The following is a 19,298-nucleotide window of genomic DNA, read 5'->3' as shown; positions in this document are numbered from 1 at the left end:
AGCTGAACGGAACGAACAGTTTAATGAGTACAGAATATGGATTGAGTGTAAATCGAAGAAGATTAAGGTAATGGGAAGTAGTAGAAATGAGAACAGTGAGAACATTATCATCAGGATTGATGGTTACGAAGTAGATTAAGTAAAGGAATTCTACTTCCTATGCAGTAAAATAACAAATGTCGGACGGAACAAGGAAGATATCAAAAGCAGACTAGCCAGGGCAAAAAGGGCATTCCTGGCCAAGAGAAGTCTACTAATATTAAATATCGACTTTAATTTGAGGAAGAAATTTCTGAGAATGTACGTCTGGAGTACAGTATTGTATGGTAGTGAAACATCGACTGAGGGAAAACCGGAACAGAAGAGAATCAAAGCATCTGAGATGCGGTGCTACAGACGTATGTTCAAAATTAGGTGGATTGATAAGGTAAGGAACGAGGAGGCCCTGCGCAATATCGGAGAGGAAGCGAATATGTGGAAAACGCTCATAAGGAAAAGGGACAGGATGATTGGACGTTAAGACATGAAAGAATGACTTCAAAAGTACTAGAGGAAGCTGTACATGGCCAAAACTGCAGAGATTGGAATGCATCCAGCAAATAATTGAGGACGTAAGTTGTAAACGCTACTCTGAGATGAAGATGTTAGCACAGGAGAGGAGTTTTTGGGAGGGCCGCATCAAACCAGTCAGAAGACTGATGACAAAAAAAGCTAGTACCATGAGAACGCTCCAATAATTATACTGGTACTGCGCCCGAGTGCCTTAAAGCAAACACCATAGGATGGGCTGTGACCACTCCATGGGCGCAAACAGTGCACTCCTTTGACTGCTGCGGCACTCCCCTTCGTGGCCGAGTATTGGCGGCACAGTAGCTCAGCGTGTTCGTTCAGAGTACTGGCTGCCTTCTGTAATAGGAAAACTGAGTGAAGGACGCAACAATCAGCTTCAACAGGTATCGTGTGGAGGTCGCTAACGCACGCCTGTGTAAGCCGGTTCGGAACCTGGTGGTGGATGTAGTTTTCATTTCCATTATTTTGCCGACGAGGGGAGGAGAGGTAGCACTTAAACTTCATGATCACCAACCAGTGTTTGCCCCAATGTCCTGGATAATATTCCAAACCTCTCCACTGTGTCTCGGGACGTGATGGCACATGACACTGTTGGTGGGGATGTTTCAGTCGGATCGGAACGATAAGCTCGACCCCCCTCCTCCTCCTCCCCTCGTCACTCAACCCCCTCATCTATGCTAGCTGCAGGCACTGCGTATTACTCTATGTCTTCATTCATTACCTCCAACACGAAAATGTCGCTACACCACAATCGCACAATTACATCTACCTCTACAGTTATACTACGCAAGCCACCCAACGGTGTGTGACGGAGGGCACTTTACGTGCCACTGTCATTACCACCCTTTCCTGTTCCAGTATGCCTCGTGATGACTGGGTGTTGTGTGCTGCCTTAGGTTAGTTAGGTTTAAGTAGTTCTAAGTTATAGGGGACTGATGACCATAGATGTTAAGTCCCATAGTGCTCAGAGCCATTTGAACCACTTGTTCCATGTCGCGTATGGTTCACGGGAAGAACGGCTGCCGGAAAGCCTCCGTACGCGCTCGAATCTCTCTAATTTATTCGTGATCTACTCGGTAGGTATAAGTAGGGGGAAGCAATATATTCGATACCTCATCCAGAAACGCACCCTCTCGAAACCTGGACAGCAAGGTACCACGCGATGCAGAGCACCTCTCTTGCAGAGTCTGTCACTTGAGTTTGCTAAACATCTTTGTAACGCTATCCCGCTTACCAAAGAACCCTGTGACGAAACGCGCCGCTCTTCTTTGGATCTTCTCTGTCTCCTCTGTCAACCCGACCTGGTACTCAAGTATAGGTCGAACGAGTGTTTTGTAACACAGTCCCCTACACTCAACAGATACACATTTGCTCGCAGTTCAGAAACTACGTGAAGGAAAAGTGGCCTGCTGGCACAGATTATAGGGAAAACCTTCCTTATTGGGTGGCTGAACCTGCCCTTGGGTGCCGTATCAGTTCATTGTTTTTAACTGCTACGACTAAACGTCTCTCGAAAACGTTCCAACAGGTGCTAAAGTACAAAGAAGAGTAACAGGCACAGCACTACTTCCAATACTGTTAAGGCCCAGGATTATCGATTATTATCTTTGTAGAGTTCTGTAACACATATCATAGTCCTCTTAGGGGGAATCATGACAGGGATATTGTTCGATCTGCTTAAATTGCGAATCAGTTCTGGAGATATACAATTTAAGAATGGCCTGCGGACGTTTATCAGGATGTCACTTACCCGCCTCCACCTCCGTCTCCGCCTCCGCCTCCCCCCGCACCCCCCCCCCCCCCCCCCCATTCCGCTCAGAAAAAAGTAATACTTAGGATTTTGTATACATAGGGTGACTGGGAGACTGTAACAATTGATGCCATGATGTCTGTGGCTAATCTTAACAGAGAAACAGCAGTTTTGAATCAGTTTGCGTCTCCAGAATGAGGGGCGAAGTAAAGTCGGAGAGAAATTCGCAGAATTTTAGAAGCTGAAAGCACAGAATGCTCCATCAGTCTCTGTAGAAATTGGTATGTTGGTCTGCCATACATTTTGTGGGACCACTGTATAGGACTTTGATTACACAGCCGTTTACAGAGACAGATTTCAAGGAGAAATATACTTCATTAATAACACACCTCGAAAGCCGTAAGCTAATACTTCAGGGAAAGATAGAAGTTATGCTTGTGAAATACGAACCGCTACAGCAACTCTTAAGACGCAGGTTTGTTCGTACGTATTTTAGAAAAGGATTGCACAAATCCTACAAGGCACGTATAAAAATGACAGTTATCTGTTGAGGGATCATCTCTCTGAGTTTCGATTCGTAATGTACGAAGTGGTCTAGTTGCAGATTGCACCACTGAGGGCGGGCGTGTCAGAACATATTGACATATTACCAGCTATGTAGCGTCGCACCCAATTAGTTCGCACATGCAGATAGGCGTGTTCCCTTCCCTTGCGTGTTACTATCGTAGTGAGGTTAATGAATTACGCCGAAATGCTCTTTTAGCCGTATCGACGTTTGTCACATCGCAAATGGTGTCCATACTGAGTGCCTGTAATGAGAGTTACAACTTGCAGAGATTTTCTATTCATTGATTTACGTGTTCGGGTCCCACCATTACATTACCTATCTCCAATAATCAGTCACATGGATGGTTTTGTCATTTACTATGATAAGATTTGCCACTGAGCAAATTTTGCTTATTTGCGTACATTATTAGATGTTGATGATCCTGCATCTCACCACATTCGCTCTCTTTATAATCCCATTTTTTCCAGTAGGAATTGCACCGCGTGAGACCACTTCTTGAGACGGTTAAGTGCCCTACATGTCGTAAACGATAGATGATTCCAAGAAGCTAGTGTTTTAGGTTTTATTGGCGTCTAATTAATACAGTTTTGCCATATATTTTCTCGCCGTACTTACCGCTGCTCGTCTGAGGGTCTGACCATTCGCATAAAAGTTTGCCAATACTTCAGTCGGCTGTGCTGTGTTTGGCAGCCTTGTAACGGGTGCACGAGATTATCAGACCGTTTCCACATATCGGACTCAGCTGCAGCTTGCATTCTGATTGTGGGTGGAGCTACGTCGACGGTGGTGCAAATTCGTTGAACTGGCGTTGGTTTTAGGCAGCCAGACACTAGCCCACTGTATCATTAACTACCTCGTCGACATATCTTGCGTGTACGCAGTTATACCAGTCAGATGCTGCATACTCTGCTGCAGAGAGACAGAGTGCGGGCGCCTAAGTTATCAGAATTTGAGGTTGGCCTCTCCGTTTCATGCTGGTGAGTTTTCGGTTGATGTTATCCCTCGCACATACCTTCCACATAACGTCCTGAGAGTGCTTCCGAAAGACAGAATCCTATCCAGTCAGATACCAACCTATTTCGGCGAGTCGTCGTGGTTCGACTCCTGACCTTGCCACACCACTTCCAATAGCGTATGTGCGTCTGCATTTCTGAGGTAGAAGGCAAACACCTAAGTCTTATAGTGAGGAAATTTTTCGTGTTATAGATAGCTAAGCATTCGAGGGTCCACATCAGTTTCCCTTCCACCACCTCAAAGGATTTCCTTTGTTCATCCTCGGCAGTAACATTGGCTTATGCAGTGTGGTCAGAAACAGAGTCAAAAGTTTGTAAGGATGTTGCAGGGGAGGTTGACCTGAGAAACATTTGTTAAGGAAAACCTCCGACACGTTGCGACGTTTCCGAGTTAATTAACGTTAACGTTAGACAATCAGGTCTTTACATGCACCAATTCAAATGGCCCACCAGATGTAATTAGTTTCAGTTGTTCCAATAGTGTAGACGATATCACACGAGCCTTCTCAGCACTTGGATCGAGTTCGAGCCCTCCTGCTGTCCCACGTCCCGCTCTCTAATTTGGTTTTAGGGAACATCGTCTCAGGCGGACCGCTTGAATAAGGGCGCGTAGCAGATTGATTGGCTACCTTCAGTGCCAATGAACTCGGGGGCGGCGCAACAAATTTAATTTTCTTCTTAACAGTTGATTCATAGCGTAGTCTAACCTGCGACACCTTCACAAGGTTTCCAGATTGTTTCGGACCACCCTGTATGAACGGTCTCTTCTCAGCGTTTATAGGTTGGTCATTTGTATAGATGTTATACGAAATTGGTCACAGGGCACCACTTTGCGGTAGGTAATTCTTTTGGCTTCTCCAGCGGCAGTTCCTCCCACGTAGCATAACATGAAAACGGATATTTTGAGGTAGAAATTCCACAAATTTTTTCATTCGCAAGCCCTTAGTCCGTCCGAAGCCACTCTCTACGTGTTCGGTCAGATTAACCTTTTATCTACAACATTATTTACTAAGAGATAAATATTACTTACTCTGGTATGTTTTTGGTCACTATTGTGCCAAAATTTCTGTCAAGAACAATTCTACCAAATACCTTGTAGTGCTCACATAGAAGCGACAAAGACCTGAAGTTTTATGAATATCCACTGATATATGTCTTTTATCCAAGTGTCTTGTACTTTTCGCACAGAGTCTTCTAAAACCACGAAGGTACTTATGAGCAACGTGTTTTTACGTGGAGCCAGCTGCTTGTAAGGAGTCGCTAAGGATGCAGCATGTGCTCTGTGTGGAAAAGGAAGTCGGTCGTGTCTTCTTCAGCAAACCATCCCATAAATGCAGCCTGCGCTCTGTATGGGGAAGGAAGTCGGTCGTGTCCTCTTGAGCAAACCATCCCATAAAGTACCACAAGCGCTTCACAGATTTCACGAATACTCAAAACATAGTCTAGTCTATTACCACAAGACAGGATATTAACAGCACCGTTGAAAATCTTGTAAGAGAATTTAATGTCGTACCGCCAAAGTAAAAGCTTCACTATCAGAAACACATTGTATTAAAACAATAATCAATGTTTTGCCGGAACAATAATTCGTCTTTTACCAAGGCTTATAGCCCTTACTCATGTTGCAATAAAGTCTAAAAATTTGCTCATGTCGAGGGCATCTGTGTTTGTGGCGTAAAATATGAAAAAAATTTCTGGGGACAAGCTAAAAATCTGTAATTCACATATTATGTCTTAGACGTAAATCATGAGTTTTCCCCCATAAAATGTGCGCTCTCATGTTTGGGCACTCGCAGTCCCCACAACGAGCATATGCTCATACATCAATGCTCATCGAAGACCTGAATGACGAAAGCGGTGACAGAGGAGAGGTTGAAACGGATATCAGAAACAGGTTATCCAAAATTTTGCTACAAAAATTATGAGCATTTCGAATGGGTAGGGTTAAATTTTTCAGCAACCCTACAAAAATATTCACCTTAAATTTATAGTAGACCAGGCTAATATCCAGACAGTGCCAGTTGTGTTGACAGTGTGCCGGGCGCGGTGGCCGAGCGGTTCTAGGCGATTCAGTCCGGAACCGTGCGACTGCTATGGTCGCCAGTTCGAATCCCGCCTTTGGCATGGATGTGTCTGATGTCCTTAAGTTAGTTAGGTTTAAGTAGTTCTAGGTTCTAGGGGACTGATGACCTCAGATGTTAAGTCGCATAGCGCTCAGAGCCATTTGAATCATTTTTTGTGTTGATGGCTCTAATCGAGAGGTCTATTTCTAGACGAATCTCTGTAGCAGTTCTATAAAGAATGCCAAGAAATGTTTCCTTCACTTTAGGAACCAAGTTGAAGTCGCAGGGGCATACATCCGGGGAGTGTGTTGTGTGGTACAGTACTTCCCAGCCCCACCTATCGAGCAAATTAGTCTCTACTAGCGCCAGAGTCCTGCAGAGTGGTTGCACACTAAGTTCCAAAACCAAACAACTCGGAGAAAGCCTATACACTTTCTACAGGACCCGCCCACTATTTCGCAGAACAATGCTCGATCGCATAAGGCGCAAGTTGTGACTTATTTGTTTGATCGATTGGGCCGGGATGTGCTATACCACCATACTCCCTCATGACTTCAAATTGATACGAAAATTTCAGGAAGCACTTCGTGGCATTTGCTGCAGATATTTTGCAGGAGTCGTCGACCTGTAGATCGTGCCATTCGATCTATCAACACAACGCTGCTTTTACGGTTATCATACGACATTTACACCTCTCCCTTCAGGGTATACAGAACGCTGGTGACTGCTTTGCAGAACAATAAAACTGTGAAACATATAACGCTTTTGTATAAGTTGCACATAAATAGCTTCGTGGTGGTGAAAGGTTCCAAACATTAATTTTTTCTGAGGGAGCATCTTCATTACAACAAGAACCAATATTCACAGAGTCATGGATAAGGCTGTGACAGAATTATTTATCTGCATCCATCACAAACAACATGGTGGAAATCGAAAACACAGTGAAGAGCTCTAGAATTAAGTACCTAATATTTTAGTCAGCTCGGTCCTGTAATTTCGGTTCGCCTACGAATGAATAAATTACAGCTACGGGCACGAAATACGTTTTTTAAAGATTTACTGTTTCCACATAACCTCAATCGCTCTGTAGCGCTGTATTTGCTACATCATCGTTATTGTTTTGATACCAAACTTTTCCTTTGATATATGTCTGATATTGAGCTGGCATGTTGTTCTGAAACACGGGCGTGTTTAATTTGACATAAACGGACTGTTTTTAGGCTCCACTGAAGTCTCTCATTTCATATTCGTCAACCTTGCAGAAAAATATTTTCAGATTTGAATCATTTCTCTTAAAACACACGTAGCTGTAGAGTTCCCTTTTCCTCGTCAGTGTCTGGTCGACCTCCGGTGCACATTCCGCGGTAGAAAAGGTGACTCGTAAAGTACGACGACCGCCCTGCAACGCACCCTGCGCTGCGGTAGGGCCCTCGAAACAAAAATAGCTGGGGGCATGATACGGGCCGACTTGCGTGCAGCCAGACCACCCTTTTAAAACCTCCCCAGACCCCGTGCCTCTTTTTTTACGTGTTTTCGCATAAAAAGTGGAACTCTCGTCATGTGCGATGGTCCCGCATGCCGGCTACCGTGCGAGGACGCCGCCCACCGCGTAAAGATATCCTCCAGAAAGAGTTTTAAGCGTCGCAGCGGACACCAGGGTGGAAAAAAAATGCACGGGAGATAAACGGTCCTCTTTAAAGAATAAAGCACGACCTCTGGAGGGGCAAGGTTGCGCGCGCAAAGCACGCTGCGCACCGGATGGCCGGTGTTTTATCTCCTTAGTGGATGAGGCAGGGGAATGGCAAACTGCTTGTGTCCAAACTAGGGTTCTCATCTGCTGCGTATTTTATGAGAGCAAAGCTCTTCATATTACGTCGCAATAATAACATAAGGACGTCAGTTACGTACTGTGTAAGGCTGTGTTGGGAACAAACGATGAATCATTCTCTCTCTGTGTGTCTCTTTCTCTCTGCCGTTCGCTGTCTTCATCTCATTATCTGAATTCTCATAAACCTCTGAACATTTCTCTCTCCTGCCACAAGAGTGTGACGTTTCAGAGCGCACTATTTTTATCTGTAACTACATTAGCTCATTTCTCCTAGCTTTTCCTATCTGATAACCATCTCTTTGTTCTTAAATAGAACGTGGGTACGTGCCCACTCCTTGATGTGGCGGTTGAGAAGGAGAAGATGATATTGAATCACACTATATGCAGAAGTTCTCGTTTGGCAGCACCTCATATGCTCATAGGACTTTTTGATGGAACTGGCAAACAATAAAAGACTAATGCAACTAAATACCTTGGGACTCCAATTACGAACGACTTAGATTGGAACGATCACATAGCTACTGTTATGGGGAAGGGAAATCCCGCGAGAAAACTCAGAAGACGCAACCAACTCATTAAAGAGACTACGTACACAAAGCTTTTTCGTCCATTGCTAGAGTATTACTGTACAGTATGGGACACTTGCGAGATAGAATTGACGGGGGACATCCAAAGAAGTGCAGCCGTTTTGTATTATAGTGAAACAGGGGATTGTGCGTCACGGATATTATAAGGGAGTTGAGATGGTAATCATTAGAACTAAGGCGTTTTTCGTTGTAGTGGGGTCTTTCCACTAGATTTCAATGGCCAACTTCCTTCTCTGAACGAGGAAATATTTTACTGTCCCCGACCTTCATAGGGAGAAACAATCATCATAATGTCATAAGAGGTATCAGAGTTGGTACAGAGATATTTAAGGGTTCCACTCGAAAGTCGAGTAGTATAAAAATAGACTGAAGGAAGTTCAAAGAACCCTCTGCCAAGTACGAAAGTGTTAACTGCAGGGTAGTGATGTAGATGTAGCATTAAAACCAGTTAACTGCCTCAGTTACATTTTTATTAAACATAAACTACACACTTCTTGGACTTTCACTCTCACCCTCTCCTGAATACATTGATTTCATATGTATTTTTGCTTGGTACAGTTTATGAAGAGTTATCAGTGATAATACCAAAGGTTCCTCAAGTACTAATCTCTCCTTCGCATACTGTCTCCTACGTAGGAAGTTCAAACTCTATCATTACTCGACTACTCTACTCGGAGTTGTGTGTCAATGACAAGGCTGGGTAGCAAAGACTGGGAACACAGGGAGGGACCAGGGACGAACCACGAAGTTTCAAACGTTGTCCTTGTTCGAGATACTGTCTTACACAGAAACCGGAACTAAATCGGTGAGACTCAGTTCACCTTTTGGTAATGTGCTATTTCCCATGTCACGGACGCCGGCCGGTGTGGCCGTGCGGTTCTAAGCGCGTCAGTTTGGAACCGCGTGACCGCTACGGTTGCAGGTTCGAACCCTCCCTCGGGCATGGATGTGTCTGATGTCCTTAGGTTTGTTAGGATTAAGTAGTTCCAAGTTCTTGGGGACTGCTGACCTCAGTAGTTAAGTCCCATAGTTATCAGAGCCATTTGAACCCATGTCACGGAACGGCAAACACAAAAGGGTAAGTTCTATTAATGGTCTGCCGATAAAAGGTATGGCGACTAATGATGCCCTATGGAGAAATTGGAATGGGAAGAAACAACATGTGCCCTCATTCTTCGTGCTGAAGAGGATTTTTTGGCATGAAAACGATGCAGTCAATTACAGATTGTGGGACACGTCGAAAAAAACAATGCCTGTCGACTAGACTGCAAGGTCAATTTCGGAGCCTTCCAGTGACTGCCAGACATTGCTGAGAATATCAGCTTTGCTCATGGAGTTTCAACGAAGCTCACAGAATGTAGTACTGTCCCACGAATATATCGAGGGCCTGGTCGTGAGAGGAAGGATTGGACCAGGGACTGATAAGTTTCTGTCACGTGCTTGGCTACGAACTCCTGGTCCTGCGCCATACTGCTGAGAATTGTTGGGTCCCTCTAAAGAGGTCACATGTGCACTGCACATAAGCTGCTACACAGGTAGCTGAGTGTATGTGAGGTGCACTAGGAGTTTTTGGATTGCGCGCCCCACTATGCAGTTCCGATTATATTTACTAATTTGCTATTTTCTTTTATCTAGATCAATAACAAACTAACTGTTGCACATGAACTAGTGTGAATACCGCAGATAATGTTCCAACATAATTTGCAATATGTTTCTATATCCAAGCATTACAGTTTTCAATGGGTGGAAATCTGCATAAATATCTACAGTGGAAAAGAAAATTATAATAATAACTACTAAAAGAAAGAGCAGAAAGTATTCTATACACCACCATTGAGCCATCCGGTGTACCGATAGATGTTCATTCGGTATCCGTTAATGCATATGTTACTGCTGAAGTGTACAACACTGCAGTGCTCATTCATAAATTTAGTAATTTATAATTCTGGACAGCACTACTAAACAACACCACACTACTTTACTGTACTTGGCATCAGCACTAAGCTAGATTCCTCGTTTGCCAGGATGGTTAGTACCCCGTGCGCTGAGGCGCAATTGAGATGTCACAGGGGTTGCGCTTTTGCTCGGCTCAAAGTGTAGAAGTTGCGAGATGGCTTTCAGAGTGACAGGAAGTCTATCTTGGTCCTCCCCGTGACTCATTTCCTCATTGCTGAAGAAAGTTGCACGTGGATGTTCAGCCGTGATGCGTCTCGTTCTCTTGATGTATAGCGTCTTTCTGCTTGTCTGTCAACCACGTAGGCTTACATTTTATAAGCTGATATTTCTGTTATCAATGAGTTCAGCTTACGCCACAGTTCGTCATTCCTTATTACGTTATAGACAGTTGTATTATCAAAAAGTAGTTCGTATTCGGCTGTGTAACGTCTAATATCACACTCGCAGGGGAACTGGTGTTGGATCCCGACTACTCCACATCTACAATTGTCTGTGGTGCACTGTCGCATTTTCAGTAAGTGGCAGAAGTAAGGACTTGATGTATAGCTCTCCTATTCCGGAGGACGTATGAGATTCTGTATCGTTCCTATATGTTAGGTACGAACTAACAAGTTTTCGTCCCTGTTTCTACAGTGTCCCAGATTTTTTGCCGTATCTATCAATGTATGCCTTTATTTCTTTATTCTATCTGTCTCTTGTCCCCAGTGTCTCATTTATCCTACCATATTCGACTATTTTGGGGCATGTCTAGGTGTAGACGCAGCAAGCCTGTTATCAGCAGCATATCTGTGGGCCTATCATTTGCAGGAGTACACTTCCCTGTGCTCTCCAAAGAGTCTGTGTCGTCTTTATTTTTGAGGTCTGTGAGCCCAAATGTTCGACACTTGGCTGCAAACGGTCATTAAGATCGCGTTGTGGTACGTACTTATTGCACTTAATGTGTAGCTGAAAACATCATAGGATAGCTGTTGCTATCTTTTTGGAATTTTAATGTCTCTGACAGAAGATTTCTACATGTGCTTGAAACTTTTGCTTTTCGTCGGTACCAGCACCAAAGCACCTACATACTTTTTTCATACGTGGTTCAATTATTCCGATTGTGGTTTTTATCACTCTTAATAATGTTCCTTTCAGTAACATATATAAATTGTTTTGTGTGCTTCCATCGTTCGTTTGTTTTCATCGTATCAGCTCCTTAGTCTTTAAGAATAATCCTATTATTTTACTGAAATTTCGACCTATCTGTTGGCAGATTTCATAATCAGCAGATCGTCTATGAAGGCGATGCTGCCTCTAGTGTTTGTTATACTCAGAAGCTGGTTCAGTAATGGCTGTGCTAACATCCCAGAGCTCTGGTTCACAAACAAAATGGTTGGTTCAAATGGCTCTGAGCACTATGGGACTCAACTGCTGTGGTCATAAGTCCCCTAGAACTTAGAACTACTTAAACCTAACTAACCTAAGGACATCACACACATCCACGCTCGAGGCAGGATTCGAACCTGCGACCGTAGCGGTCGTGCGGTTCCAGACTGTAGCGCCTTTAACCGCTCGGCCACTCCGGCCGGCTGGTTCACAAACAGAACCCCGTGGGCAGCCTGTGCGGATGTTATTCACAATTTTCTTTTTAGGATAATCGATTAGTACCTGCTTGTCTGTGCAATAACATCACAGACTGTTGTAGAAACACGTGGGGTAATCCTTTTGTTTGAATCTTTTGAGCAATTCTGTCTATCACAAATTATCAAACGCCTCGGATATATCAATCATTATGCCTATATACGGATTACTTGTCATCCGGGGTATTTGGAATATTCATTGTGTGATTTATTGCATCCTCAGTTTTATTACACATGACTGTATGTGGTTTGAAAGCTTCTTCAATTTATATAGTAACTGAAGTTTTCATTTTTCAAAATTAATGCATTATGGTGGCATATTTTGCAAAATTTAGAATTACTATAGAAGAAATAAATTATCAGATTCTCAAGAACGTGAACTATCTATCAGTTTTTATATATAAAAAGGAAAACATTATATACCATCGTTTCGGAAATACCTCTAAACATAATTCGTCAAATTATGTTTCGGGTTGTGTTTTACCGCTTAAAAGTGAAACTGGCCAGAAACAGAAGGACACATATTGCATTATTTTGTCTCCTCGTGATCGTTTATTTACACCTGCGTATGTTCTCTTGTTAGTTTACGTCGTGGGTGCTTATTATAACTGATAAATGGAGAACGAAGGGAAGGGAGAAAGTCTAGGGAATTAATTCCCGGCGACTATGTAGTCGTAGAGGCGTTTTAAAACGTTGTATTACACAATGAAGAGGAAGAAAAAAAGGTCACGTGACGTTTATGCGCAGTATTCTGGCATTTGCCTTACATTTAGGGATATGACGTAAGCCCTAAATCTGGATCCCAAAGACGAATATAGTGTCTTATTTGTTTGACACTTCGCTTCGTTTACCTGCTGTGAAGGAAATTTTGATTTATATTTCATAGAAGCTGTCGACAAACATTCGGTAATTACCTGTAATGCTAAATAATGTCTCAATATTTATTTAATTTGGACAAATGCGTCAACCACAGTGCGCTGTCTGTTAGTGTGATGGCCGGAGCGTGCATATTCTAGAGCTCATTTTACTGCGCGATGTTCATCCATTGTCGGCATACGTACGAAACATGCAGTTCTCTATTCATTAATCGTAACTCCTGTGGAACGAATGTCTGGTTCATTTCTGACATACAAATATCAAATGTGATCTCCTTTAGAACAGGCACTGACGGCAAATGAAAATCTCTTTTCTGATGCTTGGATCCGAGAATCATCTCTGGATTCCATCAGCCGTGTTTCGCTCCCACACAACAAACTTGGAAAAATCTATTGTTTTATGAAATATCTTTTGTATTTGTCATCTGAAGTGCTTTCCCAGCTTCCAGCGTGTTGTGCCACACCATATATAGAAAACGGCAAACTTCAGTGCTCTGTCGTATACATATGTGACATAAAACTCAAGCTATTTCACGTATGTGAACTTAACTAACGTAATAACGTCGATACTACTGTTTCAGGGGAAGGAGGGTGTGAGCAGATGCAAATCCTAGGAAAATCATTAAGGTCAGTTACCAGTATCTGTTCAGTATCAGTGTAAGGGCAGTAGTTGTCGGGGACAGACTCAAACGGCCACACATTTTACCAAACAGATTATCAGGTTGTGTGTATAACTGATTTGTGCGAAATGAATCACCGGCGCTATTCACCAACATTACCCTTGCTGAAAGACGACTGTGGTTTATCGCCGATGGGGCAACTCCGCATTTTCTACGAAACGTGCGACAGTACCTCACAGCAAAGTTTCATGGTCTTTGGATTGATCATGACTCCCTCGATCACCAGACCTGAATTCGTTGAAATTCTGGTTACAGGTACAATGAGAGAACCTCGCCCCCCTCCCCCACCCCTGCCCACCACCCAAAATCGCCCGTAAGGATTTTAGTAGAAGGACTGTACCACAGGATTTTGGATTGTCACTCATGATTTACTGCACACGTAATGGTTTATTTATAAAAAAATTCAGAATTAAAAAAACAATGAATTTTACATGAAAAGATAAAGTTTTTCTATAGTGAAACACATTTTACAATAAAAAATGTATCGACAGGGGATTAGCCGAGCGGTCTAGGCGCTGCAGTCACGGACTGTGCGGCTGGTCCCGGCGGAGGTTCGAGTCCTCCCTCGGGCATGGGTGAGTGTGTTTGTCCTTAGCATAATTTAGGCTAAGAAGTGTGTAAGCTTAGGGACTGATGACCTTAGCAGTTATGTCCCATAAGATTTCACACACTTTTTGCCGCCCGGTGTGGCCAAGCTGTTCTAGGCGCTTCAGTCTGGAAGCGCGCGACCACTACGGTCGCAGGTTCGAATCCTGCTTCGGGCATGGATGTGTGTGATGTCCTTAGGTTAGTTAGGTTTAAGTAGATCTAAGTTCTAGGGGACTGATGACCTCAGATGTTAAGTCCCATAGTGCTCAGAGCCGTTTTATTTTTGTATCGACGGTACAAAGAATTGAGATGGAAAAATAATAATTCAATTTGTTGGAATGACTGTAACAACAACAGCACACTGGACAGGAGATCAGTTGTTAACACTTTGTTTCACGTAAACAAATTAGTTACACCTTGGCAATCAACGAAAAGTCGAACGAATAACGAAAATTCTCAAAATTTATTAACAGCAGATAACAAGTCCCAAGGGGTGACAACTATGCTAATAATAATTTCTACCTCTACTTTTACATCTACATCTTCATCGACACTTCACTGGCCAGCCAAAGTGGCCGAGCGGTTCTAGGCGCTACAGCCTGGAACAGTGCGACTGCTACGGTCGCAGGTTCGAATCCTGCCTCGGGTACAGATGTGTGTGATGTCCTTAGGTTGGTTAGGTTTAAGTAGATCTAACTTCTAGGGGACTGATGACCTCAGAAGTTAAGTCCTATAGTGCTCAGTGCCATTTTAAGCGTGTGACACTCAGCAATCCATCTTAGAATGCGTGGGGGAGGGTACCCCGTACCACTACTTCTCATTTCTTTTCCTGTTCCAGTCGCAAATAGAACGAGGAGAGAATATCCCGTACGTCTCCTAATGAGCCTAAATTTCTCTTATCTTATATTCATGGTGTTTACGAGCAAAGTGTGTTGGAGACAACAGAATCTTTCTGCAGTGATCTTTAAATGCCGGTTCTCTAAATTTTCTCAATTGTGTTCCTTGGAAAGAATGTCATCTTTCCTCTAAGTGCTCCCATTTGATTTCCCGAAGCATCTCAAAGACACTGGCATGTCGATAGAATCAACCGGTAACTAATCTAGCATGGCGTCTCCGAATTGCTTCGATGTCGTCCTTTCATCCGACTTGGTACGGATCCAAAACACTCGAGCAGTACTCCAGAATAGGTCGCACTGCCGTCCATACGAGATTTCGTTTTAGAGATGAGCCACACTTTCCTAGAATTCTGTCAATAAATCAAAGTCGATCAATCGCCTCTCCTGCTATGATCCTCATATGCTCGTTCCATTTCATATCACTTTGCAACGATACGCACAGATATTTAAACGACGTGATTTTGTCAAGCAGGGCACTAATAACGCTGCATCCAAACATTAAGGTTTCGTTTTTCCTACTCATACGCATTAACAAATTTTTTTTAGAAATTTTGTCTAAGTCATCATGTATCGTTCCACAGTCGGTCAACTACGGCACCTAATCACACACCACAGCATCATCAGCAAACAATCGAACAATGGTTTATGTATATAATCATTTACTTACATAATTTGCTTCTAGAAAGAATAAGATGATGACAGTAAAGGACAAGAACTCGACCCGGGAAGATGAGGGGATCACAGCCCTTGCTTGTTAAAATAATTTTGAACAAAACGTGATAATCACTATTAGTGGCTGCAAGAAACCTCATACCTTCAGTCAATGCCACAGCTGAAATGCTTCATGCCCACCATCATTTCTATGAAAACATTAATGTACAAATATTTTCCTTATAGAAATATAAAAACACAATAGTAAAAGATATACCACTCTCAACATGCAGCCCGAAGGTGTGGTAATATACAAAATTAAAACCCTTTACTTCAACGTAGAATTTATTAACCTCTAAGAGAGCACTAGCTCTTAAAGCAAAACACTCCAAAATTTCGTCAAAGACTTTGAGAAGTGATACCAAACGAATACAACTTATCTTGTATATGAATTCCGTGCACGGAGTGGGCTCCGATAAGGCTACCGTACGCAACAGTGGACACAGATAACGCCTCGCCAGTGCGACCGCTCGACGAACGCCGGAGTGACAAACAGTCTACCGATAGACAACGAGCAGGCAAAACAAGGATCACAAGCCGCAAACGGGCTCGAACACTCGCGCCTGCCCGTAGAAATATAAGGCCCACAAGCAATCAAGTGTAGTGTAGATACCTGAAGAGCAGAATATGCATTAGTAAATATTAAGTTATGGACACCACAGCCGCGAGCACACTACATCAAATTAACACAAATAAGCCCAGAACAACTCAACGGAGCACTATATGATGGCACAATGTCAGCTGAGTGTACAAAATATAAATTACGAACAGAGAGGAGGCTACAGTCTAATCAAGTAAACAAGACATTTAAAACTTAAAACACTCTGGTCAAATCCACATCACAGTTGCCATAAAACTAGTTCACAAAATATCCAATTATAAATCTACATGTGACCTGTAATTGAGGAAGTGTCATGATGATCTCTCCATTGGCAAAAGATTCCGGAATAGTCTCCCATTCGGATCTCCGGGAGGGGACTGCCAAGGGGGAGGTTACCATGAGAAAAAGATTGAACAATCAACGAAAGGATAACGTTCTACGAGTCGGGGCGTGGAATGTGAGAAGCTTGAACGTGATAGGGAAACTAGAAAATCTGAAAAGGGAAATGCAAAGGCTCAATCTAGATATAGTAGGGGTCAGCGAAGTGAAGTGGAAGGAAGACAAGGATTTCTGGTCAGATGAGTATCGGGTAATATCAACAGCAGCAGAAAATGGTATAACAGGTGTAGGATTCGTTATGAATAGGAAGGTAGGACAGAGGGTGTGTTACTGTGAACAGTTCAGTGACCGGGTTGTTCTAATTAGAATCGACAGCAGACCAACACCGACAACGATAGTTCAGGTATACAGGCCGACGTCGCAAGCTGAAGATGAACGGATAGAGAAAGTGCATGAGGATATTGAAAGGGTAATGCAGTATGTAAAAGGGGACGAAAATCTAATAGTCATGGGCGGCTGGAATGCAGTTGTAGGGGAAGGAGTAGAAGAAAAAGTTACAGGAGAATATGGGCTTGGGACAAGGAATGAAAGAGGAGAAAGACTAATTGAGTTCTGTTACAAGTTTCAGCTAGTAATAGAGAATGCCCTGTTCAAGAATCACAAGAGGAGGAGGTATACTTGGAAAAAGCTGGGAGATACGGGAAGATTTCAATTAGATTACATCATGGTCAGACAGAGATTCCGAAATCAGATACTGGATTGTGAGGCGTACCCAGGAACAGATATAGACTCAGATCACCATATAGTAGTGATGAAGAGTAGGCTGAAGTTCAAGACATTAGTCAGGAAGAATCAATACGCAAAGAAGTGGGATACGGAAGTACTAAGGAATGACGAGATACGTTTGAAGTTCTCTAACGCTATAGATACAGCAATAATGAATAGCGCAGTAGGCAGTACAGTTGAAGAGGAATGGACATCTCTAAAAAGGGCCATCACAGAAGTTGGGAAGGAAAACATAGGTACAAAGAAGGTAGCTGCGAAGAAACCATGGGTAACAGAAGAAATACTTCAGTCGATTGATGAAAGAAGGAAGTACAAACATGTTCCGGGAAAATCAGGAATACAGAAATACAAGTCGCTGAGGAATCATATAAATAGGAAGTGCAGGGAAGCTAAGACGAAATGGCTGCAGGAAAAATGTGAATACATCGAAAAAGATATGATTGTCGGAAGGACAGACTCAGCATACAGGAAAGTCAAAACAACCTTCGGTGACATTAAAAGCAATGGTGGTAACATTAAGAGTGCAACGGGAATTAGACTGTTAAATGCAGAGGAGAGAGCAGATAGGTGGAATGAATACACTGAAAGCCTCTATGAGGGTGAAGATTTGTCTGATGTGATAGAAGAAGAAACAGGAGTCGATTTAGAAGAGATAAGGGATCCAGTATTAGAATCGGAATTAAAAAGAGCTTTGGAGGACTTACGGTCAAATAAGGCAGAAGGGATAGATAACATTCCATCAGAATTTCTAGAATCATTGGGGGAAGTGGCAACAAAACCACTATTCAGGTTGGTGTGTAGAATATATGAGTCTGGCGACATACCATCTGACTTTCGGAAAAGCGTCATCCACACAATTCCGAAGACGGAAAGAGCTGACAAGTGCGAGAATTATCGCACAATCAGCTTAACAGCTCATGCATCGAGGCTGCTTAAAGAATAATATACAGAGGAATGGAAAAGAAAATTGAGAATGCGCTAGGTGAAGATCTGTTTGGCTTTAGGAAAAGTAAAGAGACGAGAGAGGCAATTCTGACGTTACGGCTAAAAATGGAAGCAAGGCTACAGAAAAATAAAGACACTTTCATAAGATTTGTCAACCTGGGAAAAGCGTTCGACAATATAAAATGGTGCAAGCTGTTCGAGATTCTGAAAGAAGTAGGGGTAAGCTATAGGGAGAGACGGGTCATATACAATATGTACAACAACCAAGAGCGAATAATAAGAGTGGACGATCAAGAACGAAGTGTTCGTATTAAGAAGGGTCGTCCCTACTATTCAGTCTGTACATCGAGGAAGCAATGATGGAAATAAAAGAAAGGTTCAGGAGTGGAATTAAAATACAAGGTGAAAGGATATCAATGATACGATTCGCTGATGACATAGCTATCCTGAGTGAAAGTGAAGAACGGAATGAACAGTCTAATGAGTACACAGTATGGATTGAGAGTAAATCGGAGAAAGACGAAGGTAATGAGAAGTAGTAGAAATGAGAACAGCGAGAAAATTAACATCAGGATTGATGGTCACGAAGTCAGGGAAGTTAAGGAATTATGCTACCTAGGCAGTAAAATAACCAATGGCGGATGGAGCAAGGAGGACATCAAAAGCAGACTCGCTATGGCAAAGAAGGCATTTCTGGCCAAAAGAAGTCTAATAATATCAAATACCGGCATTAATTTGAGGAAGAAATTTCTGAGGATGTACGTCTGGAGTACAGCATTGCATGGTAGTGAAACATAGACTGTGGGAAAACCGGAGCAGAAGAGAATCGAAGCATTTGAGATGTGGTGCTATAGACGAATGTTGAAAATTAGGTCGACTGATAGGGTAAGGAATGAGGAGGTTCTATACAGAATCGGAGAGGA

This window comes from Schistocerca piceifrons, chromosome 8 (genome assembly GCF_021461385.2).
Source record: "Schistocerca piceifrons isolate TAMUIC-IGC-003096 chromosome 8, iqSchPice1.1, whole genome shotgun sequence".
Taxonomy (NCBI): Eukaryota; Metazoa; Arthropoda; class Insecta; order Orthoptera; family Acrididae; genus Schistocerca; species Schistocerca piceifrons.
This window is presented reverse-complemented; position numbering follows the sequence as displayed.